The 17,587-nt window shown below is 45.6% G+C and overlaps 1 pseudogene; it reads right to left on the bottom strand.

Annotated features, from left to right (window-relative positions):
• The window catches only part of LOC120375866, a 332,464-nt pseudogene extending 326,370 nt beyond the window's left edge, over window positions 1–6,094 (bottom strand).
• Window positions 6,095–17,587: the final 11,493 nt, after the last annotated feature.

The following is a 17,587-nucleotide window of genomic DNA, read 5'->3' as shown; positions in this document are numbered from 1 at the left end:
TGAACAAAGGGACATTTATTTAACAAGGGACAGAGATTTAAACAAACAAATGTGAATGATGGAAACCAACTGTTACCAACAAAACAAAATCACAAAATGCAACCTACACTTTTTAATAGTTACCTTTCCTACCTAAGTAGATTGAAGTGTGAGGTGACAGTCTATTGCAGTGACTGCTAGTCCCTAGGAGCCAGGGCCCTGCCTTTCTTGAAGCACCACTGGTCATTAGTGATCTCCTTGGTGAATGGCCCTAGAGTGTTTCTCTCCACCCTGTTATAAAATGAATCAGTCTTTTGTGTATATTCACAGAAAGGACCATTTCCTCATTGTCATATTGTCGTTTACACTTCCACAGGGTTTCGATGGCTATAATTTGTCTTTGATAGTTTTCCATTGGCTTTTCTGGGCTGGTGCAAAGATTGACAATGCAGCAACACATTGCATAACTGGCTAGCAAGGGACGGGTGACAATTCCCTCCCACTTGAATAGGCCATTCCCAACAAGACCTTTAATTGGGGTGACTCACTTTCATGATAATACCATATGGGCATAATTTTCCATATACTTACATGACTCCTTCAATAGGACTCATACACACCTCTTGCAGTGATCAGGAGTAACAATAATTTACAAGCTTTCAGTAGAGATCTCACTGCTATGCTTCCTGGATAAATATCATAAAAATCAGTGCATTAGGTGTGATGAGTTTGTCAGGTCTGAGGCAGGAGTTTCTTGTGAATTACTTTGACCTCTCTGCCAATTGGCACCAAAGAGCATTTATCACACATGCACTGAGTTATACAGTCACACTCTGATAGAACAGAAAGGACAACACAAAAAATAGAGAAAGGAACAATCATATACTAAAATGACAATGGTTGGAACTCAACATTTCTCTCAGTCTTTGGACTGATGGGTACTAAGAGCTTTTCCTCAGTTGAACCAGGTGATCGGACAGCTGGCTCAGCACTCCATACTAGCAGATTTCTCACATATGGGAGATGGGTCAAAATTGGAATTGATGTCATGACTCGCTTCCCAGAGGGGATCAATCTGTCTAAGGCTGTGTCTACCCTTCAAACACTGGAAATATTCTTCTGACAACCTAACACTGTCTACACTGGGGCTTTGGTCACATTAACTACTTCTCTCAGTGGAGTGGATCTTTCACACCCTGAGATATGTGGCCATGTCAACATAGTTTTTCAGTGTAGACCAGCCTCTGGATGGCTTTTAGATATGAAAGGCAGTGGACTTCAGCCTTTCCTTGGTATTGATGGTTGACAACTGCAGCTTTCCTACCTGCTGGACACATCCTATGACAGATGTCAGGCCTTTCCTTTGCAAATTAGAGAAGTGGGGAAGTCAGTGACACTTACAGTGTAAGTGGGTAAAACTTAAGGAGACAAGTTGTCTGAGTAGTTTTCCTTTAATAGAAATTGACTTTGAAGCTAAGCAAAATATGCTCTATCTGAAATACAAAAAAAATAAAACCTATACAGACCCAATATCCTCTTATACACTCTTTCTAACACCTATTCTCCCATCCCAACCTTTGGAGTGAGGTTTTCTACCAGGTTTACACTACAGGGGGTAAATTAAATCAAATTAACTTTTGAAGATTAACCATCATTTCCTGTACAACTAAAAAAAGAAAAAAAAACACAAGACAACTTTCAGTTTTCCAAAATAATTCAGATCATCAAATAACTTGTCTCTTACTCTAACCAATAACATCACCTATGATTTCATTTTCACTAGTAACACTAATATATTCAAAGATCACAAATTCTGGTCACATATGTTAGTTTTCTTTTAATCCCCATTGCCAACAACTGAACCTTAGCTCAAGTTGTGGTTTGTCCCAACACTTCTGTGAGTTCATATATCTCTGGTTCCTCTGCCAGGCGTGTTGGTGGAAGGGGTCTCCTATGTGGGAATGTTAGCATCATGAGGAAAAATACCTCTCTTTTCACACTTTAAATCTTTCAAAGTAGTAGGAAGTAGGGGAGAAGTGATACAAATGCAGAAAACACAGGAGAAAACTGTCCGGGCTACACTAAAGACATTTATCGGTATAATTATTGCTCAGGGGTGTGAAAAATCGATATAGCTGAGCAACATAGTTACACAGCTCTAATCTCCTATGTAAATCAGCAGGAGAGCTTCTCCTGCCAACATAGCCATCTGAGACAATATTGATTTAAACAATTGAACTACACTGTGATCATATGCACTTCCTTCAGTTAGTTGGGGGTCTGCTGTTGTTCACAATTTCCAAGTGGAGATTTTAGATTACTGCTGTGTCTTTGTTAGCATGGCCAGTAAATTGGAGAGTTCTCTCCTATTGACAGAACTGAACTTGAACTTTCTCCATATCATCATGGAAGGATGGGGAAAAAGCAAAGCTGAAGTGAGAAATGATGACTTTAGCAAATTGTCATTTGTCTTAAACTCTCCAATAAATCTGAGCTGAACTAATATCTAATTGTGTGACCACAGCCATCAAGAAAGATAGAAACCCAGATCACAGAGAGATAAAATACATGACAATGAACGTGTAAACTGAAATTCCAGAGCAGATTACAACTAATTATTTAGAATCAGGACAAGAGATTCTCCCATCACATTCTCCTCTGAACCATTCAAACATATTTCAGTGAGTAACTGTCTCAATAGTCAGTTATGTTATTTACAACATGTTTAGTATCCTAGCATTGCCATAATGGGGGAAAAAACAGCCACCTTGCCAGAATTGGCTTTACCAATAGATGGAACCTGGGATTTAAACTCGAAATGATCACACTGCGATTAGGATCCATTTGAATTCCCCTTCCTGGTCTTTGATACTTTTCTCACCAGTCATAGCAACTCTGGCATAGGATTAAATAAGTCAAAGCATCATCTCCAAGCACAGACAACTGAGAACTCTTCATCACATGACACTTTGAGAAGTGGAGGGGTAGAATGTGATGACGATAAACTCTGCCTGGCTCAGACAAAAGGTAACAGTTCTGCCATGATGGGGAAGGAGGGAATCTCTGAGTCACCCCATCTCCTTCCAAGTATCAGAGGAGTAGCTCTGTTAGGGTACATCTATACTTACCAGCCGGGTCGACGGGTAGCATTCGACTTCTCGGAGTTCGAACTATTGCGTCTAATCTAGATGCGATAGTTCGAACTCCGAACGCGCTCCCGTCGACTCCGGAACTCCACCACCGCAAACGGTGGTGGCGGAGTTGATGGGGGAGCCGCAGACTTTGATCCCGCGGCGTCTGGACAGGTAAGAAGTTCGAACTAAGGTAGTTCGACCCCCCCCCACACACACACACAAGTGTAGACCAGGCCTTAGTCTGGATCTGCAAAATGTGACAAAGAGTCCTGTGGCACCTTGTAGACTAACAGACATATGGGTGCATGAGCTTTCGTGGGTGAATCCCCACATCGTCAGATGCATGTAGTGGAAATTTCCAGAGGCGGGTGTAAATATGCAGGCAAGAATCAGTCTAGAGCTAACAAGGTTAGTTAAATCAGGGATGGGCCCCTCTTCTAGCAGTTGAGGTGTGAACACAAAGGGAGGAGAAACTGCTTTTGTAGTTGGCTAGCCAGGGACAGTCTTTGTTTAGTCCTGAGCTGATGGTGTTAAATTTGCAGATGAACTGAAGCTCAGCAGTTTCTCTTTGAAGTCTGGCCCTGAAGTATTTTTGCTGCAGGATGGCACTTTTAAGTCTGCTATTGTGTGTCCAGGGAGGTTGAAGTGTTCTCCTACAGGTTTTTGTACATTGCTTATGCTCCAGTACGTATTTTAGTCTATAAGGTGCCACAGGACTCTGTCGCTTTTTACATCTCCTTCCAGTATCACAGAGGCTGAAATGACAATTTTTTCCTGTCCCTGCTCTTCATTTAAATGTAATATGAAAAGTTCCCATGATAACTGCTCTTCAGCACAACATGAGAACAACTGGCAATGATACAATCTGTAACACTGGTGACTCTAACAATAACTTTGCAATAGGAGGAATGGTATAAATGTGACGCTCCCTGGTTCCTGATAGGAAGGGCACACTCGAATTACTTATGGGAGAATGGAGTTGATAGAAAGGATAAATGAGTCCACCTCAAAGAGGTCAAACTGCAAAATGCAAAAATAGGCCACTCACTCATCTGGACAAGCTGAGGGATATCGGTGCTTCAAACAGCTTTTAAAAGTGGGAATCAGGAAAGTATTAAAGTAGTGATAGCCCTAGAGGTTTTTATGGTGTTGATCCCCCTTGCAGATTCTCTGATGGCTCACATGGTCTCAGTGGCAAGACAAGGTTTTCCCACACTCACTGCTTCCATTGGGTTGCATACCTGTGTGGATTCTGAGATGGGTAAGAAGGTGTGAGCTGTGATTGAAGGTTTTCCCACACTCACTGCATTTATAAGGTCTCTCACCGTGTGGATTTTGTGATGTTTAGAAAGGCCTGAGCTGCTAGAGAAGCTTTTCCCACACTCATGACATTCATAGGGCCTCTTCCCTGTGTGGATTATCTGATGTTTAGAAAGGTCTGAGCTGGTAATAAAGCTTTTCCCACACTCATGACATTCATAGGGCCTCTCCCCTGTGTGGATTCTCTGATGAACAGAAAAGGCTGAGCTGCTAGTGAAGCTTTTCCCACACTCACGGCATTCATAGGGCCTCTCCCCTGTGTGGATTCTCTGATGAACAGAAAAGGCTGAGCTGCAAGTGAAGGTTTTTCCACACTCACTGCAATAAAAGGGCCTCTCCCCTGTGTGGATTCTCTGATGTTTAGAAAGTCCTGAACTGCTAATGAAGCTTTTCCCACACTCACGGCATTCATAGGGCCTCTCCCCTGTGTGGATTCTCTGATGTTGAGAAAGGACTGATCTGTAAGTGAAGGTTTTCCCACACACACTGCAATCAAAGAGCCTCTCCCCTGTGTGGATTCTCTGATGAACAGAAATGGCTGAGCTGCAAGTGAAGGTTTTCCCACACTCACTGCAATCAAAGAGCCTCTCCCCTGTGTGGATTCTCTGATGAACAGAAAGGCCTGAACTCCGACTGAAGGTTTTCCCACACTCACGGCATTCATAGGGCCTCTCCTCTGTGTGGATTCTCTGATGTTGACAAAGGGCTGAGCTCCTAGTGAAGCTTTTCCCACACTCATGGCATTCATAGGGCCTCTCCCCTGTGTGGATTCTCTGATGAATAGAAAGGGCTGAGCTGCAAGTGAAGGTTTTTCCACACTCACTGCAATAAAAGGGCCTCTCCCCTGTGTGGATTCTCTGATGTTTAGAAAGTCCTGAACTGCTAATGAAGCTTTTCCCACACTCACGGCATTCATAGGGCCTCTCCCCTGTGTGGATTCTCTGATGTTGAGAAAGGACTGATCTGTAAGTGAAGGTTTTCCCACACACACTGCAATCAAAGAGCCTCTCCCCTGTGTGGATTCTCTGATGAACAGAAATGGCTGAGCTGCAAGTGAAGGTTTTCCCACACTCACTGCAATCAAAGAGCCTCTCCCCTGTGTGGATTCTCTGATGAACAGAAAGGCCTGAACTCCGACTGAAGCTTTTCCCACACTCACGGCATTCATAGGGCCTCTCCCCTGTGTGGATTCTCTGATGTTGAGAAAGGGCTGAGCTGCTAGAGAAGCTTTTCCTACACTCATGACATTCATAGGGCCTCTTCCCTGTGTGGATTCTCTGATGTTTAGAAAGGTCTGAGCTGGTAATAAAGCTTTTCCCACACTCACTGCAATCAAAGGGCCTCTCCCCTGTGTGGATTCTCTGATGAACAGAAAAGGATGAGCTGCAAGGGAAGGTTTTTCCACACTCACTGCAATAAAAGGGCCTCTCCCCTGTGTGGATTCTCCGATGTTGAGAAAGGGCTGATCTGTAATTGAAGGTTTTCCCACACTCACAGCATTCATAGGGCCTCTCCCCTGTGTGGATTCTCCGATGTTGAGAAAGGGCTGATCTGTAATTGAAGGTTTTCCCACACTCACAGCATTCATAGGGCCTCTCCCCTGTGTGGATTCTCTGATGTTGAGAAAGGGCTGAGCTGCAAGTGAAGGTTTTTCCACACTCAGTGCATGTATTTTTCCTCTTTCCCATGAGGACTTCCTGCTGTGTTGTGGTTTCCTTGACGCTTTTCTGAGTTCCCCGACAGGAAATAAATTTACCCATTTTCTCCTCTGGCTGGTTTCCTTGCTCTCTTTCTGGTCTGTGCTGAATCTCACAGGATTTTCCCTGCTCATGACTCCAGGACACATTCCTTTTCGATCTTTGCGATAATTCTCTGTGTTTAGCCACTTTCTCAACATTTTCCTGCTGAGAATTCTCCTCTTTCTCACATACCATTGCGTCACCTGCTGTGATAGAGACAGAAACCTCAAACAGGGATGGAAAGGGGAAGGCCAAACCAAAACAAGTGCTGGAGAGACGTCAAATAAAAATCAGGAACTGAACTCCCCCAAACTCTTCCCTAAACAGGAGAGAGGAGGGGATCAATTCGGCCCTCACATCCCATCCAAACTCACAGGGGAAAGGGAGGAAGCTACTGCCTGGTGTCTGCTAGTGTCTACAGGAAGCCATGAGCTATATTTACCCTGAGGATACGACCCCTGCTAGGGACAATAATGAACTGAGAAACCTTCCAAGGGCATTGTAGGGCATCCCAGATGTTTCCTTCAGGCACTTCCAGATTCTGAGTTGGTTTAATCTTTCCTCACCTGTGCAGGAAACTCTCAGGATCTCTCTTTCCTCTGAACCCTGGAGGTCTGGGGCCCATGGCTCTTCCCCTTGTTCCAGCTGGGAGATTATATGAGGTTTGGAAACTGGAAACGCTGCTCAGATAAAAGAAAACAAAGGAGTTCAGCTGATTTCATATGACTGTGTCATAAAAAACACTATTAATTTAACTTCAGTGCTTACTGTGACCCAGTGTGCCTGGGGCAGTCCACACTGAAAATGCCAAGATCAGGGCAGGCTGAAAAAGGGAGAGCAGATGCTCCCAAAACTGGTGGTTAACATGGAAGTTAAATTCACCGATCAGTCACCAACTGTGCTTCTGATCCCCCACACTGGTTATCGAGAAACTGAAAAAGACATCACACGGCCCCCTTTACTGCATTCCAGTTCTCTGACTCCCAATCAGCACCTAGGTCCGGCACAGTGAGAAGTTATTTAAAAACTCTGATCACATAAACGAAGTGTTCTTCTGACCCCAGAGTCAGCCACATTACCAGGTCTGTATAGGTTTGGATCTTACCCAGAATACTATGATGCCAGCCAATCCTTAGCATCTAAACTAAAGGTTTATAAGCAAGAAAGCATCTCAACTAAAGGTTTATTATAAAAGAAGGAAAGAAAAAGGAAGTTGTTAAAATGGGAAAACAGTCAGATACATTCAGAAATCTATATATCTGGTTCTTAGCAGTATTGGTGAGTTTCTGGCTTGAAAGGCTCTCTGGTAATGATTTTTTGCCCCAGATCCCTAAGTGGCCCCCTCAAGGATTGAACTCACAATACTGGGTTTAGCAGGTCAGTGCTCAAACCACTGAGCTATCCCTCCCCCCACAACATTCAGTCCTTTGTTCCAAGGTTCAGTTTGTAGAGAAGTTGCTCCAGAGGTAGGAAGAGGGACTGAAGACAAAATGGAGATGATGCAGCTGCCCTGTATATTCCTTTTGCCAAGTGGCTTCTACTTCCTGTGTCCCAAACACAAGCTTCACAGCACATGGCATGGAAAAGCCTTGGAGGTCTCAGTACACAGGCATATCCCTGCATGTCTTGCTGACTCAAGAGGTGTCTCCCCTTGATCCTTTCAATGGGTTCATTGTACAGCTGATGACCCCGGATGGGCCATCAAACAGGCTGGGCAGCGCTGATGCCAATATGTCTGGGGGTGTCACTCAGAAACACTACACAAGTCTGGAATACAGATATACCCTACATATCTATAACTCACAATATAAAGATAGAAACAAGATTATCAAACTTGGAAAATCATAACATTTTCATTGATACCTTACATGGCATATCTAGCACGATTCATTGCAATTTCATCATACTGGTATTTATAATAAAATAATAATAATATAAAGCATCTCTCAATTCCATAGAGTGTCACTTAATAAACCAGTGAATTCCCAGGACCGGTTCCCCAGGTGTTTGAAGATGCCGAACACCTTGCTTGTGAGGGACTGAAATACCCACATATATGTTGGGAACACACAGACAGACACTGTGCAAGTCTGTGCCCCTATGTTCACTCTTCTAGAAAATTATGATCAATTTTGTTCATAGTATGTGTCAGGGCTGAATCTCCACTCTGTCACTCCGAGTGCAGAAAGTGGGGGCCCGCCAGGATTCTAAAAATTAATTTGTGCAACTCTAGGCTTGTATTAAACCCCCAAAGTTACAGCTTTTCTCTGACCTTGGCTTGGTAAATGTTGCCACCACCCAAATGCAAAAAAAACCCCAAACCCTTGGACCCAGGAAGGAGCACTTGAGAATTCTTCCCTGTGGGGCACCCTCAAGCCCTTTCACCTCCCCTCCGGGAAAGAGCTGAGAAAGAAAACAAAGGACACCAAAAATCTAACCCTGTTCTTAAGAGAGAGAAATTTTATTAAAATTGAAAAGAAAAACAATAAATCTGGAACTTAGGCTTTTGCTAGATCTTAAAAGAAACAATTGTTGTAAGCACCCAAAATAGCTTTCCTGGGGGTTCAGCTTAAAGCTTAGAAGCAAACAAAAGCATCTGGGACAGCACAGAGGAGCTCCAAAAGCCAAAATAAAAAATATAAACCTGATTGTGTCTGTCTAAACATTCCCTGTCCAAATCATTTCTTCTAGGGATGGAAGATGAATTTTCAAACCTGCTTCAAGCCATACACAGCATCGCTACTCTGTGTCGCCTTCTCCGGAGAACAACAGACAAAGGGAAAGTTACTGTCCCATTTTAAAAAGTTCTAGCCTTTCCATTGGCTCTTTTGGTCAGGTGCCCACTCCTTTTCTTTTACCTATGGCCTTGTTAACCCTTTACAGGTAAAGCAGGCAGAGAAGTCACACCAACAAGGATTTTACAACAATCTGGCTGGCTGGGTGTTTATAAAAGGGAGATCCCTCCCCTCCCCCTTCATTTATCACTGTATGGCTTGTTCGGTACCATTTGAAAAGACAATCTACTGAAAATCCTCCTTATAATGTGTAGCAACACTGTATGTAAAGTTATGAGATTTTACGGCATGATGTTACTGAAAAAGTTGCAACCCTAACCCTAAGTTCCTCAGAGACAGCAAGGCAAACAGCTGGTCAAATAGCCATTCTCCAGGAGAGGGAAGGTGTGAAGAAGACATTTACATTCCATCACAGGGACCACTTGAAGGTCATATCTACGAGAGCCTGTCACCATGACTCAGCTGAGAACTGGATTTGTTTCTAGTACAAAGGACTGAATTATAAAGAGAGGTGAGGAAAATGCATGAGACTCTCTCTCTCTCTCCCCCCTTTCCCTCTGCTCATGACAACTCCTGAAGAACTGAATGTGGGCAGCAGGGGCAGGTTAGAGGGATTCCCGGCTGAAAGGAAAACCAGCCTGTCTCAGCAGATGGTGAGAGAAACATTTGTTTTAAATCATTTTAGCTGGTTAACTTAGACATTAGTTTGTGTTTTATCTTCCACTTCTTTCGTAAACAATTCTGACTTTTATGCCTCATTACTTGTAGTCACTGAAAATCTTTTTTTTCCCCTTCAGTAGTTAACAATCTTGGTTTATTGTTTTCTCTAAGCAGTGTGGATGGATTAAAGTGTGTTGGAAACTCCATTTGGAATAACAAGGCTGGTGCATGTCATTTTCCACTGATGAAATAACAGATTTCATATGAGCTCCCACTGTTCAGTAGTGTGCTGGGCAGGACAAGATGCACATTTCTGGGAGATGTCTGGGAGCAGAGAATTTTCTGGGGTTCTCCTGTGTGGTACTGTAAATCGGGAGTTGCTGACTAGCAGCACTCAAAACTGTGTAGCTGGGAGCGAGTTACATGCTGGAGACTGTGTGTTACCTGCCCAGGAGTGGCTGCTCTCACAGTAGAGCAGTGTAAAAGGCACCCCAGCCTGGGGAACTGAGGGGACACAGCTGTTCAACACTCCAGACTGTACTGTGCTTAATGTCATAGACACTCAATTTCAAAGTTTCCTAAAACACATAGAAAGTAAATCCATGTCCCAGAAATCGAAGTCTCCAGAGAGAGGGCAAGTCTCCCTGGCTCTGCTTCTTGCTGACAGACAGGTCCAGAGACAAAGAGAGAGTCCTGGGGAAGCTGGAAACATAAGCGTGGGGCTCAGTGGAGAAAGGGGAGAGTAAGGGCAGGGATATTACTGAATGCAGCATCTCAGCACTACTAAATGTCAGGATAACATATAGTGCAGCCCACTGGAAAACATAATCCCAAATATACATATAAAATGATGGGGTCTAAATTAGTTATTTCCATTGATTTATATAAGGGCAATAAGATATTCTCTGTATTATTGTCTATCCCTTTTTAAATAATTCCTAACATCCTGTTTGCTTTTTTGACTTCCGCTGCACACTGCTGGATGTCTTCAGAGAACTATCCACAATGACAAAAAGATCTTTTTACTGATCAACTGTAGCTAAATTTGCCCCCATCATATTGTATGTATAGTTGGGGTCGTTTTTCCAATGTGCATTACTTTACATTTATCCACGTTAAATTTCATTTGCCATTTTGTTGCCAAATCACTTGTTTTGTGAGATCTTTTTGAAGTTCTTCACAGTCTGCTTTGGTCTTAATTATCTTGAGCAGTTTAGTAACATCTGCAAACTTTGCCACCTCACTGTTTACCCCTTTCTCCAGATCATTTATGAATAAGTTGAAAAGGACTGGTCCTAGGACTGACCCTTGGGGAACACCACTAGTTACTCCTCTTCATTCTGAAAATTTACAATTTATTCCTACCCTTTGTTCCCTGTCTTTTAACTAGTTCTCAATCCATGAAAAGATCTTCCCTCTTATCCCATGATAACTTAATTTATGTAAGAGCCTTTGGTGAGAGACCTTGTCAAAGGCTTTCTGGGAATCTAAGTACACTATGTCCACTGGATCCCCTTGTCCACATGTTTGTTGACACCTTCAAAGAACTCTAATAGACTAGTAAGACATGATTTCCTTTACAGAAACTATGTTGACTTTTGCCCAACAATTTTTGTTCTTCTATGTGCCTGACAATTTTATTCTTTACTATTGTTTCAACTAATTTGCCTGGCAGAGACATTAGACTTACCAGTCTGTAATTGCCAGGATCGCCTCTAGAGCCCTTTTTAAATATTGGCGTTACATTAGCAATCTTCCAGTCATTGGGTACAGAAGCTGATTTAAAGGACAGGTTACAAACCATAGCTAATAGTTCCCCAATTTCACATTTGAGTTCCTTCAGAACTCTTGGGTAAATACCATCTGGTTCCGGTGACTTGTTACGTTAAATTTATCAATTAGTTCCAAAACCTCCTCTAGTGACACTTCAATCTGTGGCAATTTCTCAGATTTGTCACCCACAAAAGGTTTGGGAATCTCCCTAACATCCTCAGCCATGAAGACTGAAGCAAAGAATGCATTTAGTTTCTCTGCAATGACTTTATCATCTTTAAGGGCTCCTTTTGTACCTCAATCGTCCAGGGGCCCCACTGGTTGTTTAACAGCTTCCTGCTTTTGATGTACTTAAAAAACATTTTGTTATTACCTTCTGAGTTTTTGGCTAGCTGTTCCTCAAACTCCTTTTTGGCTTTTCTGTTCCATTTTTACACTTAATTTGGCAGTACTTATGCTCCCTTCTATATACACCTCACTAGGATTTGACTTCCACTTTTTAAAAGATGCCTTTTTATCTCTCACTGCTTCTTTTACATGGTTAAGCCAAGCCACAGTGGCTCTTTTTAGTTCTTTTGCTGTTTTTTTTTTAATTTGGGGTATACATTTAAGTTGGGCCTCTAATATTGTGTCTTTGAAAAGCATCCATGCAGCTTGCAGGGATTTCACTCTAGTCACTGTACCTTTTAATTTCTGTTTAACTAGCCCCTCATTTTTGTATAGTTCTCCTTTCTGAAATTAAATGCCACAGTGTTGAGCTGTTCTTCCCACCACATGAATGTTAAATTTTGTTATATTATGATCACTATTTCCAAGCGGTCCTGTTATAGTTACCTCTTGGACAAGATCCTGCGCTCCACTCAGGACTAAATGGAGAGTTGCTTCTCCCATTGCGGGTTCTTGTACCAGCTGCTCCAAGAAACAGTCATTTAAAGTATTGAGAAATTTTGTCTCTGCATTTTGTCCTGAGGTGACGTATCCAGTAAATATGGGGATAATTGAAATCTCCCACTATTATAGAGTTCTTTATTTTGATAGCCTCTCTAATCTCCCTTCGCATTTCATCCTCACTATCATTGTCTTTCACAGGAGGTCGATAATAGATCCCTACTGTTATATTCTTATTAGAGCATGGAATTACTATCCATAGAGATTCTATGGAACATGAGGTTTCATTTAAGATTTTTACTTCATCTGAGTCTACATTTTCTTTAACATACAGTGCCACTCCCCTCCCCACCCCCCGAGTATGACTTGCTCCGTCCTTCCGATATATTTTGTACCCTGGAATGATTGTGTCCCATTGATTGTCCTCACTCCACCCGGTCTCAGTGATGCCTATTATGTCAATATCCTTTTAACACGAGGCACTCTAATTCACCCATCTTATTATTTACACTTCTAGCATTTGTGTACACGCACTTAAAAAACTTGTCACTGTTTATTTGTCTGCCCTTTTCTGATGTGTCAGATTCTTTTGTGTGTGAATGCTTCTCGTCTGATCTGGCTCCTACTTTATCCTCTTCCAGCCTCTCTTCCTGACTAAAACTAGAAAAATCTCTATCACTACACTCTCCTCTAAGAGAAGTCTCTGTCCGATCCACGTGCTCCTCTGCAGCAGTCGGCTTTCCCCCATCTCTTAGTTTAAAAACTGCTCTGCAACCTTTTTAATGTTAAGTGCCAGCAGTCTGGATCCACTTTGGTTTAGGTGGAGCCCATCCTTCCTGTATAGGCTCCCCCATCCCCAAAGTTTCCCCAGTTCCTAATAAATCTAAACCCCATCTCGTCTACACCATCATCTCATCCACGCATTGAGACTCTGAAGCTCTGCCTGCCTACCTGACCCTGCGCGTGGAACTGGGAGCATTTCTGAGAATGCCACCATAGAGGTCCTGGATTTCAGTCTCTTTCCTAGCAGATTAAATTTGGCCTCCAGGACGTCTCACCTACCCTTCCCTATGTCATTGGTATCTACATGTACCATGACCACTGGCTCCTCCCCAGCACTACACATAAATCTATCTAGATGCTTTGAGAAATCCGCAACCTACGCACCAGGCAGGCAAGTCACCATACGGTTCTCCCGGTCATCACAAACCCAGATATCCTTGTTTCTAATGATCGAATCTACCATTACTAACAGCTGCCTTTTCTTAATGAGTGGAGTTCCCTCCCCCGGTGAGGAAACCTCAGTGCAAGAGGTTCTTCCAGATAGTGTTGGGGTGAGGGTCCCAACTATGAGAAGCTTTCCCTCTGCTCCCATTGACTGCTCTCATTCCCTGGGCCTTCCATCCTCCTCAACAGTGCGGGGGCTGTCTGACCGGAGTTGGGACAATTCTATAGTGTCCCGGAAAGCCTCATCAACATACTTCTCTGCCTCCCTTAGCTCCTCCAGTTCCAACACCCTGGCCTCCAAAGCCTCCACACGGTCTCTGAGGGCCAGGAGCTCCTTGCACCAAAGGCACACACACATACATAACATAAGAACGGCCGTACCGGGTCAGATCCAAAAGTCCATCTAGCCCAGTATCCTGTCTACCGACAGTGGCCAATGCCAGGTGCCCCAGAGGGAGTGAACCTAACAGGCAATGATCAAGTGATCTCTCTCCTGCCATCCATCTCCATCCTCTGACAGACAGAGGCTAGGGACACCATTTCTTACCCATCCTAATAGCCATTGATGGACTTAACCACCATGAATTTATCCAGTTCTCTTTTAAACGCTGTTATAGTCCTAGCCTTCACAACCTCCTCAGGTAAGGAGTTCCACAAGTTGGCTGTGCGCTGTGTGAAGAAGAACTTCCTTTTATTTTCTTTAAACCTGCTGCCTATTAATTTCATCTGGTGACCTCTAGGAAGCTTCTGTTGATTATGCTGCACTTAAACCTCAGTTTTACTTGAGCAAACAGGAGATATTTGACATTGTGCAATACGGCTCCTGTGCTCTGTTCCCAAAGTGTTCTGCAGCAGGGGAGGGTCTCTGGTAGTGTGTGTGTCACTGGCATATTGGGGTGATGCTGAAACTGGGCAGAGTAGAGGTGGCATTGTGGGGCTGGCGTAAACCTTCTCTCTCCATTTCCCCTTCCAAGAACCGAGGGGACAGTAACCCTTACCCAGTGAGGTCACATTCTCATAGTTCTCCTGCATGACATCCCAGTAGAGGGCTCTCTGAGTGGGGTCCAGCAGAGCCCACTCTTCACTGGTGAAATACACAGCCACCTCCTTGAAGGTCACCGGCCCCTGAAAGAGCAAGAGTCCAACACTCAATACATGCTGCCCCATTCACAGCCCCACTATTTGTGGGGAGAGGAGCCCATCAAAGGGAAGCCCTGGGTGGATTGCAGTCAACAAAGTCCCACCGCACCCTGCTCAGAGCATCCAGGAAACATCAGAGTGAGGGGACAAAGCGAGAGCCCCTTATCTCTCCCAGCAGATCCATCACACACCTACTAGCCACAGACTGACAGAGGAGAGGGAGCCCCTAGCAGGGACCAGGGAGAGCTCCCTGGTAGGAAGCCCAACACCCTCCTCATTGTGAGGAGCTGGGTATGAAGGGAGGGGAATCTCCCCTAACCCTCACTGGTGGGTGCCCCCTTCATATCTCTCAGCAGCCACTGGTTAGTCGGGTCAGGCTCCAGCACTAAGAGTCTGGTCAGTTTTCCCAGCCCCATTCACGTGGGTTATTTTCTGCTCCACAAACTAGAGCATTTCCACCTCCGAACCTCCTGGGTCTGTTCCTAGAATCTAGGCCACTTATTAAACAACTCCCAGCAGGTCTGTCACACCCTGCCCTCCCTTTCTCCACCCTGTGCATTTCCTGCCCCGCTCCAACCTCCAAACCAGACTGTGCAAACCTTCCCATCTCCGCTGTATTTGCTGTCCCTCTTCCTCCTGTAGGAACCCACCAACCCCCCCTCAAAAAAATAATCCCTACCTGAGCTGGCTCCACTGCAGCCATTTCTCTTCCCTGTGTCATGGGAGGATGGGATGAGCTGGAGAAAAACAGGGACGTCATTCTGAAGCCCTGGCAGGGAGAGAAGGGCAGTTGTGGAGGTTTCAGAACAGGCTTTAGTTAATTTCACATCACCATTCCCCCAGGCCCCTTCCCTGCAGACAGACATCCTAGACTCTGCCATGCTGGGAACATGCTTGATCTCTCTTTATTAGAGTGTAGACCTGGCCCCTCCTGTCAGGCTAAGCCCAGAGAGAGATTTTTAACCTCCCTTCTGCCTCCCCTCACCCCGTAACAAAGTCTCTGAACACAAGGCTAGAAAAGAGCAGAACCCAAGGAGTCACTGTGGGGGATTCCCTCAGACACTGACCCCCCGGCAGTCACACCCCAGCAGGGGAAATGTGGAGTCAGGAACTTGCTTTTCCTCTGTCTGATCCTTTTCTTGTTCACTGGAAAGTGGTTCTGCCCAGGGATGCTGCAATACATGTGTCCGGGTGGACTATAGAGCTGGAAATCTCTCCCCCCGTTCATTTCTCCCACTGCCCCTTTCAGTCTCTCCTTCCCCTGTCCTCTCTCCCTGCCCCTCTGGCTGGGACAGTCCCATTCCTGGGGGCTTTGCTCTCCCAGGGCTGGATTTTCTCCTGGCAACTACTAATGGGAGGAGAAATTGGCGGGGGGGGGGGGGGGAGGAGCTGTTTGTGCCAGTCCCCAGCACTTTCCCTGAGGTCTTTCAGTAACCTGGAGTCTGTGGCTCAGAATTTGCATTAACAGGGCCCAGGGCTGCCCTAGGGGGCTAGTACCAGCTGCAGAAAGTCATTACCTGGGCTGGGCAGAGAAAAAAGCTTTAATTAAGGTCACATCCCAGGACAGAATCCAGCTGGGGGAGCAGCAGCTGCTCAGCCTGGTCTCCCAGATCACAATGGAGGCTGCAGCGTCTGACCCAGGAAGCTGAACCCCAATATCCTGAGCAGAGAGGGACAGAGCGTTTGAGCAGCTTCCCTCCTTTAGCTCTCTGGGGAGAGCAGCTAATGAGAGCCCCTCCTCACAGGGAGAATTGCTGATCTCATTTGCCCCACTGTCCATCTGGAGTCACTCTGGATTAAAAATGGTCTCAATGAAACCAGATTTCAGAAAGAAGGAGTCCAGAATGCTGTGGAAGAGACCATTGTGTGGCATTTCTAGCCCCCTTCCCACCTGCCTCACCCCCCAGATCCAGTATAAGGACTCGGGGCACAAATTTTCCCAATGGAACTGGAAGGTCCTGGAGTTTTCAAGATGTTTGATAAGTGGCTAGAAAGTTATCAGGGTGACTGGGCCTGGACGAGGAATGCCGGGACGTGCTTGGAGCCAGGATTCTGGCACAAGCTGATGAGCTAGAAGGAGCATGGTTAGTAGCAGCCCCCAGATCCCGCAGCCAGGGTCCCACCAGATATTCCCTGGGACCCATCCCCCAAAATCCCTGAACAGGGACTCCAGATACCCCTCAGCACCCCACTGGCCAGAGAACCCCCACCAGACCATCACTGGCAGGCTGGGAATCCTAAAGGGTTCCCCCCACCAAGAGCCCCCAATAGCCAGGGACCACCCCCCCAGGGGACCCCTCACTGGGAATTCAGTCCCTCACTGCCTGCCCAGGATTCCCCTACTGCCTGCCTAGGACCCCACCTGCCCTCCAGCAGGATCTGCCAGGCCGTTTGCCTGGGACCCCCTGATGCTTTACAACGGGACCCCTCCCTCTGCTTGCCTGGCATCCCGACCTAGCGCCTGGCACTCCCCCACCCAGCTCTGTGCATTGGGCATGACTGAGTCCCTGGCACAGCACCAGGCTCCCTCTAACCCCCTGCCCCGCCTCCCCAAGAGATGCCCACCCTCACTGTTCTGCACCAACAAGTCCCCAGTGCTACCCACCTCCAGGACCCACAGCCTCAGGGCTGGGCACATCAGAACACCCCCCCCCAAAACCTCCAGAACCCACCAATTTGACTAGGGTACCCCCTGCCCAGTCACCCAGAGGCCTCCTCCTCCCACAATGCCCCTTCAGCTCCAATCTCCCCACACAGACACCCCATCCCCTACCCCAGCAACAGTGTTACCTCACTGTGTCTGCTAAGTGGATAGAAAGTTATCACTGTCCCCTGCTGGCCAGTCACACGGGCAGAGGGATCCCTGGGCGGTGCTGCTTTAACAGGAGAACGGAAGGCCTGGAGGGCAAGAAAGGTCCATGGCCTGTCACTA

This window comes from Mauremys reevesii, linkage group 12 (assembly GCF_016161935.1).
Source record: "Mauremys reevesii isolate NIE-2019 linkage group 12, ASM1616193v1, whole genome shotgun sequence".
Classification (NCBI taxonomy): domain Eukaryota; kingdom Metazoa; phylum Chordata; order Testudines; family Geoemydidae; genus Mauremys; species Mauremys reevesii.
Note: the sequence above shows the minus strand (reverse complement) of the source record. Positions and strands in the feature narration are given on the sequence as shown.